This window comes from Castor canadensis, chromosome 9 (assembly GCF_047511655.1).
Source record: "Castor canadensis chromosome 9, mCasCan1.hap1v2, whole genome shotgun sequence".
NCBI lineage: Eukaryota > Metazoa > Chordata > Mammalia > Rodentia > Castoridae > Castor > Castor canadensis.
The window spans coordinates 89308645-89319130 of record NC_133394.1 but is presented as its reverse complement, the minus strand read 5'-3'; the positions used below and the strand labels follow the sequence as shown (position 1 = coordinate 89319130).

At 35.8% G+C, this 10486-nt stretch overlaps 1 non-coding gene across 1 annotated transcript; it reads left to right on the top strand.

The window, feature by feature from the left end:
- Positions 1 to 567: 567 nt before the first annotated feature.
- LOC141411132 (U6 spliceosomal RNA) lies at positions 568 to 674 on the top strand. Its single transcript, XR_012435973.1, has one exon. It is a non-coding gene; the product is annotated as a U6 spliceosomal RNA (small nuclear RNA).
- The last annotated feature ends 9812 nt before the right edge of the window (positions 675 to 10486 follow it).

Below are 10486 nucleotides of genomic sequence, written 5' to 3'. Positions count from 1 at the left end.
TGTATGTGTGTGCGTGTTCATGTTTGTGTTTGTATGTGTGTGAGATGGGATTGAGGACAGGAAGTGTTTCATTTTAATGCTTGGCTGTGGTTTATTGTTGCTGAATAAGTGAGTAAAATAGCTTCTCATGCAGATGGAATGAATCACTTCATTGATTCTGTCCACCATATTACTCTATGACTTCTTACATGAATGAAGAAGAGATGTAGGGAAATAAAAGGCTTTGGTGATGTGTCTTGCACAAGACTCAGAGTATGCAAATCCACTGTGAAAAGAACCTGGGCGGCAGAATGCTGACACACAGGAGAATTCGTGTCTGTGGCCTTTCCTTGACAGGCATCTGAATTTGCCTTTAGTTAGTACAGTATTCCTACAGAATATTTTTCTAGTGGGTTTTATGTGAAACGTCTGTGCTTACTTTACAGGAGAACAACTGTGTTAAGATAATGTGGTAGGAAGAATTCCTTGCACTTTTTTGTGTGCATGTGTTGGTTGTGTATGTCAGCTAAATAGTTAAAGAAGTTACAAAGCTTTGAGATCAAACTGTACTTGGAAAAACTGGGGTTAGTGCTCACTTCAGCAGCACATATACTAAAATTGGAATGATACATAGAAAATTAGCTTGGCTCCTGTGCAAGGATGACATGCAAATTCTTGAAATTTTCCATACTTTTTTTTAAAAAAGGAAGAATGGGGTTATTGTTACTGAGTCATTATTAGAGCCATATTTAAATACATTTTGCTATAACAATGTACATTCTAATTTCTTATAGTCATTTCTTACTAGCCCTGAAAATTTATGACTCAAATCCACATTAATTTTATTATTACTTTTAATATCAAGATTCTCAGTCCCACTAAGTTCAAAATTTGTAGTTGTTACATACTAGAATTCTAACTAATAACATGAGCAATAGTAATTTTCTGTTTATTGTTGTTGGTCATTAGCATATTTGCTTGAGAGCAACAATATAAAGACAACTTAAAAAATATCTGTATGTAATCATGAAAAGAACATGAGAATAACAATTGGGATTTTAGTTACAGATCTGATTCTAACTCGCTTTATGATCATTACCAGGTGGAATTAACTCTCTGGTCCTTTGTTCCAGGAATAAAGTTAAGGAAATCTCTAAAGGAACTTCCCTTCTCTAAAATTGAAAGATTTTTAAAAATGTTGTTCAGTGAAAATTTAAGTTAATGGAAGAAAAATGACTTTCAAGAAGCAATCATTTTGGTAGTTTATTAAAAAAAAAACCCAAATTATCCTGAAAGGTAATGTGTGAATTAGGGTTGCCACCTTCCATTCAGGCCATGATTAGGGAGGTTAGTGCTAGGCTTTGCTTCAGTTACATAGGTGACATTCTGTCACTTATGAATGAATTCATCATAGTTTAATTCATTGCTCAGTGTACAACATCTCTGCTGGACTGTAAGTCCTCTGATGGCAGCCTCCTGTCTGTCTTGGTCACTGATAAGTAACATCATGTTAGGCAGATGGAGTCATTTAATAAGTATCATTTTTGATCTACAATTGGATAGCCTAACCTGGGTTGGATAGAACCAAACAAGTTTTTATCAAATTTAGGGAAAACGGAATGTGTCTTTAGCATTCACATCATCACACAGTCATCCTAGTGGACTTTAGGAGACTATTCTTGAGGTTACTATTCCTATTGGAGGCTCAGATAGAAGTTATTACTGTTTAAAGGTTCTTGTGGAGCAATTAGAATTTTTCAAAGACATCCTAGGATGGACATCAAATCAGTCTATGGCCCTTCCAAGGCTCTTAGATTCAATATTTATAAGAACCTGAAAACATATTCTTGAAAAGGTGAATACATGCTTAATGAAATTTTAATTGATTCTAGGATAACTTGTTTTAGATAATCAGTTGCACTTAAAGTTTTTAAAGGATTTCTTAGTGACTTTAGAAATATTCTGAATCTATTAAAGCAGTTAAGTCATGCTACTCTTCAGTAGATGATAGTCCATCATTTCACCAATTTTTATTCAGCTTAGGGAAACATAAGTTTACTTTTTCTGAAAAAACTTACTGTTGGTATAATGTTTAGAATGAAATGAATTGTGAAAGTGATTCAATTTGAAATATGAAATGACTTACTTCTGTCCCCCTAAAACTACTGTCAAAACTGCTATTTTAGTTTTAAAAACCTTTGGTATTTTGATAGAGCCACAAACATTACATAGAAATACATTTAGCTTATTTAAAATGTAAACATATGTTTATTAAAATATTTATTAATAATAATCAATCTTGATAAAAGGATTCATACATATTGCTCTATTGTTTTATAAACTGAAAATCTAGCAAACAAAGCAGTCACTAAGGAATGAAAATCTGTGATAATTATCTAAAAATGTGGATAAAATTAGGAAGTCATCAAACTTAATGATACTGAATTATACTCTGTAGGAAATTGCCAAATGTTTGGACTTAGGTTGGAAATATTTTGCCACAATGAATAAAAATTACCTCAGATCCTTAGAGGCAATTGTACTAACTGACAAACATTTTAAGGATTGACAATCTCCCTTACCCAGTAGATATTTCATTCCCTTCATGCTGGGTGTCTTTGCAGTTGTTGAAAACCAAGGCAGATGGGCACTCCAGTCAGCCTGAGGGGACAGGAATAACATACTTCAGAACACTAGGTGTCCTGAGATTCTTTCTTTTCATCAGACGGGCCAGTAGACCACAAAGGCCAGAAATTTAGTGATATCCTAGAGGATCTTGCAGGTGGTCATCATTGAAGTACCTGGTAGAATTCCTGCTGGTCCCTGGTTTCATGGAGAGTATTGAAAGTGTACCTCTTTTACTGTGACAGTAAGGCTTTGACATGAAATCTCATACTAGAGAAACTGATGGTTTTGCAGTGTGGAAAACATTCAGAGCAATTCTAGCGTTTTTCTTTTCTGTTTTTTGTTGGTTATTTTTACATATCCTCAGTAATTCCATCTCTCAGCACCATTTCCTCTTCTTCCTCTGAACTTCTGAGGCATGAAGTGTCTATTCGTTCTTCACTATTGATTCCTTTCTAACCTCTAGTATTTATTTTTTCTCTGACTAAAGTATGAGATACCTGAGGGGAAGAGTTTGACTTAAGCATTTTATATTCTTAGTAGTGCTGTCATAGCAGAATAATAATCTATATATTTGTTCTTTTTTCCCCTCCTTTTATTCATTAAAGAAATAATTACTTAGTGTCAATTATTCTTCACAAAGTCTTCTTCCCCTATGTATTGCATCTGGGTCCTAATCTGTCTCTCCTTATAATAGCAGTCATATTGTATTAAGGCCATATGTATAACTTCATTTTACCTTAATTACCTCTTGCAAGTTCTTATCTCCAAATAGTTACATTTTAAGGTATTGGGGGTAGGTTTTTAAGATGTAAACTGAGAGGAGGGACACAGTTTAATTCATTGTAGATACTAAAGTAATAATTACTGAAACATCTGAGTCAGGATGTAATCAAGAAAATGGACAACACTCTGATTATTTGCAAGCAGAGAGGATTTAAAAAAAGAAGTTGATTTTACAGGAAATATAAAGTTCCAAATCCAAAGTTGCTGGAGAGGCAACCCAGGGATTAGAAATCAGAAAACCCTGTGATCCTAGAGCAGAAGAAGACAGAGACAGGGAAGGGATAACCTTGGGGAAGTTGGCACCACCTAGATCTGTCTAGAGGGTCTGGAAACACTGAAGCCACAAGGGAAGAAGCACAACTCAAGAGCACAGAGAGCTCCCTGGCATCTCCCTTCCTTCTGTTCTTTCTCCGCTGCTGCTTGCTAAAGGCTAAACCTAGATATCAGCCAGCTCACGCAGGAGCCTAACAATTACTTGTGTTTTGCGTTACAGAGGGAGCAGGAGAGCTGGTAGTAGCTTTAAGGGCAAAGAAGCCCAAGACTGGTATAAGTACTAAAGAGATTATCATAATGTGATTCAAAATTCCCCTTTAAACAAATGAAGATTTTTTCTTTTATAAATTTACATTTATGGTTAGTGACTGTTACGTAACTCTACCCACAACCGACCGAACAAGACTTACTTTATCTTTGCAATTACTTTAAAAATATTTCTCATCTTCTTTGCTTAGAAGATCCATTCCCCCTCCTACCTCACAATCTGTGCATTTCTAAATTCCAAACCTTGTTTAAAGCCTTACTTGAATTCTACTTGAAGTTTCCCAAGTTCTTCTTTCTTCTTAGTCCCCATTGCATGCTATCCATATAGGTCTCAAGGCAGGAGCCAACTTCCCCTCTAAATTAGCAACTATTTATATTCACACTTTTTAAGCACACAACTATGCAGCTGAGAATTTGCACATTTTTTGAAGAACAATAAGCATATCTAGTAATATTTGTATTTGAGAAAACTCTTACAATATTGTCAGTATTCCCAGTCAATAGTTCTAATCTTATTACCCCTCCTACAATTTTTGCAACATCTCTTGCCATTCTAGATAACAAAACTGAGACTAAAAGAAATTTGTTCTTTTTGGTAAATTTTTTAGGAAATGCATTTCATTTTATGCTAATGTAGGTAAGAACCCTAAGCCTGGGATTCAAGGAACTACCCTCTTAGCTCATCTAAGTATCAAAAGGCATGTGAATTTTTTTTTTCCTTCCGGTACTGGGAGTTGCACTCATGGCCTAACACTTGCTACCTACCTACCACTTGAGACACACCTCTACTCCTTTTTGTGTTGGTTATTTTTGAGATAGGGTCCCATTTGTGCTTCCCCACATAGCTAGGAATAACAGGTTTGTGCCACCACACTGAGACATTGGTTGAGATGGAGTCTTGATAATATTTTGCCCATCTGGCCTCAGTTCTCCTGATCTAACATGAAATATGAGGGAGAGAGAGGAGTCAAGAATGACTCTGAAATTTTTAGGATGAGGAACGAGAAAGAGGAATTTACTGCCAGGGAGAAGGCAGGTAGACTCTAGGTGAAGCATGTATGGGGAGCGCACTTCTAGAGCGGTCCAGTTTCTGGTAGTTAAATGTGTAAGTGGAAATATCAGCCAACTAGGCATATGTGTATGATTTCAGAAGGGAAGTATGAGTTAGAGATGTAGTGGTTAAAGATGTAGTTTAGAATGGCCAGAGGTGTATGAATTATATGGAAAGTCATGGAGAAAAATGAGATCCTCTTGAATGAATATAGATAAAAGAGAGAAAGGTCCACAGAGTAAATCTTAGGATATATCCATAAGAGTAGGTTTGGGAAAAGAGAAAGAACTACAAAGATTAAAAAGTCAAAGGTAATGCAAGCAAATTTGGTACTCTGGAAGCTGGGTGGAGACCATGTCATCTGCTTTGTATAATGATTTAGAGAAGTTAATAAAGATAAATAATAAGCAATTGCCCAACTCAGGAACGGAATTTTTATTTAATAACATAATTGGTGTTACTGTGTCACCTGCCAATTAATACAAAATTTCTTCAAGCCTTCCCTGTTAAAGAATTAGAAAATCAGAACTACAATGTTGTGGTATAGATCTGAAATGTCCTCCAAAGCTTCATGGGTTGAAGGCTTAGCCCTTAGTGCAGCAGTGTTTGGAGGTAGGACTTTGGAATCTGATTGGATTTGAGGGCTTGACCTCATCAACAGATTAATGCATTGAATGATTTATAATTTGATGGGCTATTGGGAGGTGACAGATGCTTAGGAAGTAGGACTTAGTTGAAGGGAGTGGGTCCTTGGAGGTGTACCCCTGGGGACTGTATCTTGTCCCTGGCCCCTTATTCTCTCTCTCTTGCTGTCTGTCTTTCTGCTTCCTGGCTGTCAGGAGGTAACTAACTTTCCTCTGCCACACCCTTCTGCCATGATATGCTACTTTACCGTAGGCCCCAAAATGACAGAGTCAAGTGATTATGTATTGAAACCTCAGTAACCATGAACCAACATAAATCTTTGCTCCTTTAAAAGGTGATTTTCTCAGGTATGTTGTCATAGGGATGGAAAGCTCACTAACACATATAGTATCTGATTGTATTAGTAGTAGTTAGTGATATCCCACAATAAAATTTAAAACAAAATGATTAACTTTCTAAAAAGTTAATTAAAAGCAGCCATAATAATCTTGATAGACAGAATTTGTTTCATTTTTTTAAAAATTGGCAAGAGAAATACCTTGGGGATCCAGTGCTACTTTTTTATGGTGACTTAATAGATATCAAGTGATGCTGAATTTTCACAGAACATCTGGTAAGAGCAGGTAGCAGTTTTCTTTTCAATATGTTTTAATTGGCAATTTGATAGAACTAGAAAATAACAATCTAACTGTTCACCTAAGATTGCACTTATAAAGAAGCAGATTTATTACTATTGTTCTAAATGTTTGAGTTGGTTTTCTAGATTAAAAATAAAATTTCCTTAAATAAGTTTGATAAAAATAGGTTAAAAACACTGCTCTATTACCAAAATCTTACATATTCTTTATTCACAAGGTGCTATTATTTGACCCAACAAATATTGTCAATACTATAATTTCTGTCTGTTCTCATAACCTAATAGATCCTTTCTTGTTTCTCTCTTTCCTACTAAGACTGAATCTTATGACTAACTATCTATAATGTACCTTTGCTGGCTATATCCATCTGGGTACAGTCAACAAAACATAAACTACTGGTGAGTGACTCAAGTGGTAAAATGCCTGCTTAGCAAACAGGAGACCCTGAGTTCAAACCTCAGTACTACCAAGAAAAAAGAAATAAAAAAAAAAGAAAACATAATCCCTATTGGATACTAAAACACGTGCAATTTAACATGAACAATTAATAACATATGCTAGATGAGCTGAAAAGTTAGAGAGGAAGGTGAGACAGCTCAAGTATTAAGCAAAAATAGGAAGTTGTTACCACCCCTAGGGCTGGAAGGAAAGCACGAAAGGATGTTATTCTCATAGTTCAGAAGTCAGAGCCTACTGGACCAAACTAGAACTAGAACAAGCTAGAAGGTTTGGCAGAGCTGGTATAATGAAGGAAGGGTATGTGTAGAAGGTATTGGAGGAGGTACAGCTGCTTGCAGAAAGACCACTGAAAGCAGAACACGAGGGGGAAAATAGCCCTGGTGTGTTTATAATCGGATCAGTCAGAAAAAAGAGAACTATATCAATTTTTTAACAGAGGAAATTTAATAAAGGCCATCTGGTATTGGAGGACTGAAAAAAAAAAGAGAAAACCCTGAGTAGTAAGTGAAGAAAGCAACCACTAACCCCAGACCTAGGGGGCAAAAGGATTGAGAGTACTGGCATTAGAAACTTGAAGATGGGTCATATAGGTCTGGAATCTAATCCTCAGAAGAGGAAGTGACGGCTGGCTACTATGTAATCTCAGGAGTTTAGCTCTCTTGTGGGCTGGAACACAGATCTCCTAGCTAGCTCCTTTGTGGAGTTGTGATGTTTCTGAAAGTGTGGAAAAAAACTGGAACTTAAAATCAGTTGCTACCTGAAGTAACTGCCACTTTGGAAATTAAAACACACCACTGTGGTAATACTGACACTAACAGAAAGCAATTGGGAAGGAACTCACTTCTCTCCCTTTTCCTGCTTTTCAGATTTCTCCTAGTGCCCTCTATCTAGAAAGTCTAGTAGGTGCACTTGGTAGAAGAGAAATATAGTTTTTAGAGATACAATTTTAGCATAATGTAGTAGAATATAAAGAATATAAATATATCTGAAGATGAAAAATGATAGCTTAATTGCATAAACATTTTGCTCCTCCCCCCCTACCATTCATCAGTGCCTTCCATTGACTAAATGTACTTAGAGTCAGTGAGCTACAGAATCTAGAACACTCCCTGCAGAGGAACGGAAAGGTAGGAAGTGACCTAAGAACAATAGGTAAATGATTGGTATACCAATATTCTTTACTCTTTATACTATTTTCTATGCCACAGATAAGCAAAGTTCTAACCTGAGATCAAAGATGCAGCCCAGCATCTATACTGTATATGCAGAGGTCTGAAAACTCTGACCCAAACCCATCGCTTTTTTTATAGCCTGCAAAGGGTAAGGATGCCTTTTATACATCCTTAAAAAATTCAAAAGATTTTATGACACATAAAAATATATGAAATTTTATTTTCAGTGTCTATATATAAAGTGTTCATGGAACACTTTTATGTTTATTAACTTACATATTGTCTATGGTTGCTTTTTCTCTACAAAGGTAGAGTTAAGACCTTAAGGACCACACAGCCTCTAGTATTTACTATCTGGCGCATTACAGAAAAGATTTTTCCATTCGTGCTTTATACCCATGAAACTCAGCCTTGGTGGCAGAAATATCTCCATGTTGTCTAATATTCTTTTTCAAGGCCATCTGTTATTGTTTCACTTGAACTTGGCCAATCTTCTTACTTCTCCTTCTTACAGCACATGCAACAGATCTTCATCACTTTCCTTGTTTCTCAATACTCTCCCTTTTATTCCAAGCTGTGGTCCATGTACCATCATTTCATTGACAAAATTAGGATACAAAGAAACTTTTCTTCCTTAATTTCTTCTTCAGAGTTTACAAACTTTGCTTTTTCTTTATCTATTCCCCACCCCAGTCTCAGAGAATGCTACATCTCTCTTTCATTTTAAGGGTAGCTTAAATGTTCTTTCACCTGTTCTCTTGGTCTCACTCCATCTCATCTATTTTTTTGCCTTTGTTCCCACTCATCTCTTCAGTCTCCATTTCTCTGACTTTTAAAGTTGGCTGACTACACTCAGACTCTACCTCAATTCCTTACTAACTCTATAACCATTACCAGTTTATCTTAATCTCTATAAACCTCAGCATCCTCTTTTGTAAAAGTAACTGTGCATAAAGCTATCATAAACATTAAATAAAATCATGCATATAAACAATGCAGAACTTGCATATATGTTTAATATAATTTAGCTATTTTCAGTACATCAATACAATTTTACCAGCATCATTCCAACTTCTATAAGTGCTTAATCCTTTTTCTACATTAATGAAGAAAAAAAGTACCCTCCAGAATCCTGTGCCACTTTTTTGTTACCACTCTCTTTAGCTTCCCTTTTCATCCAAACTCTCCCTCTTTTCCAGATTATTCTTACTATCTCATGATTTTACTTTTTTTTCAATATTTAATACATTACAATTTATTTCTCACCTTTAGTCTTCTGAAAAATGCTCTTGCAAAGGTCACTGAGGCATCTCAATTCTCACACCCCCTCAAATTTTCCAGTGTTTATATTATCTAATCTCTCTGTATTCAATCTTGTTAATCATTTGTCTTTGAGACTTTCAAAGTCCCTGGCTTCCAAACCACTTGTTTTCTGATTTCTCAGCTCTCTCATTTCCTTCCTGGGCAATTCTTCATCTATACCTCTTTTAGGTGCTGTCCTGTTCTCACTGCTTATGTCACATTATGTATTTCTTGGGTAGTTTCCTTCAGTACTGAGGTTTTTAACTGATATCCATATGCTCATAAAACTATAAGCCAGATCTGTCCTAACCCATGCATAGTATATATAGCCAACTGCCCACTCTGTATTAATAGCAGTTTGCCTGCATTTATCTTCAATATATTCAAAAAATCTCATCACTTTCCTTATATACCTGCTTCCTCTTCATTAGTTTTTGATGACCTCATTGGCTTATAATCAACCAACCAGAGAGCTATGAGTCATTGTTGGCACATTTCCATGTATATTAAATTCAGTTATTCCTCAACTCTGGTCAAATTCCACTCTTAAATATCTCACACCATTTTCTAGTATATGGACCCTTGCACTAAAACCTTCCTCTGCCCTGATTTTTACCACCTCCAAACTACACTACAATAATATCTTTTAGCTAAAGGTCATTCTACCTGTTGTCTTCTCAAATCCAAATCCCACATAGAAGCATGTTCAATCTATGTGTACACTGACCACGTTGTCTTTCTGCATAAACCCTTCAAAAGCCCTTACTAACTGATTTGTGAAACTATAAGTCACATGCCATATAACATTCTCTAAGTGGGACATTGTCACCCTTTGTAGTGTAACGCCTTACTACTCTATGTTCATACTTTCTGTCTTTGCAATGCTGTGTTCAGAAGTGACTTATCAAGTTCTTTCTCCTCTCTGAGCATTGTGCATGCTTCTCAGCCTTTAACATCCTGCCTCCATCATTTCTCCAGCCCACTACCTAATGAAGTGCTTTCATCCTTTAGCATCAGCCCAAATGTCACTTCTTTCAGTAGGTTCTCAGGTCTAGATTAAGCTTCCTTTTTCTCTTTTTTAGTTCTGCTAAAACCCTTGTAGTTTCCATCGGATATATATTTATATAGAGCATAGAATCCAGAAAAAGTTGACATTTATTTATTTATTAATTTATTTATTGTGGAAAGAATCACCCAACATTTTATTCAACACCTAATTTGTATTTAAGTATTACATGCAAGATAAAGCACTAAGTGCTGGTGTTTGCAAGGATAAGCAAGTCACAAAT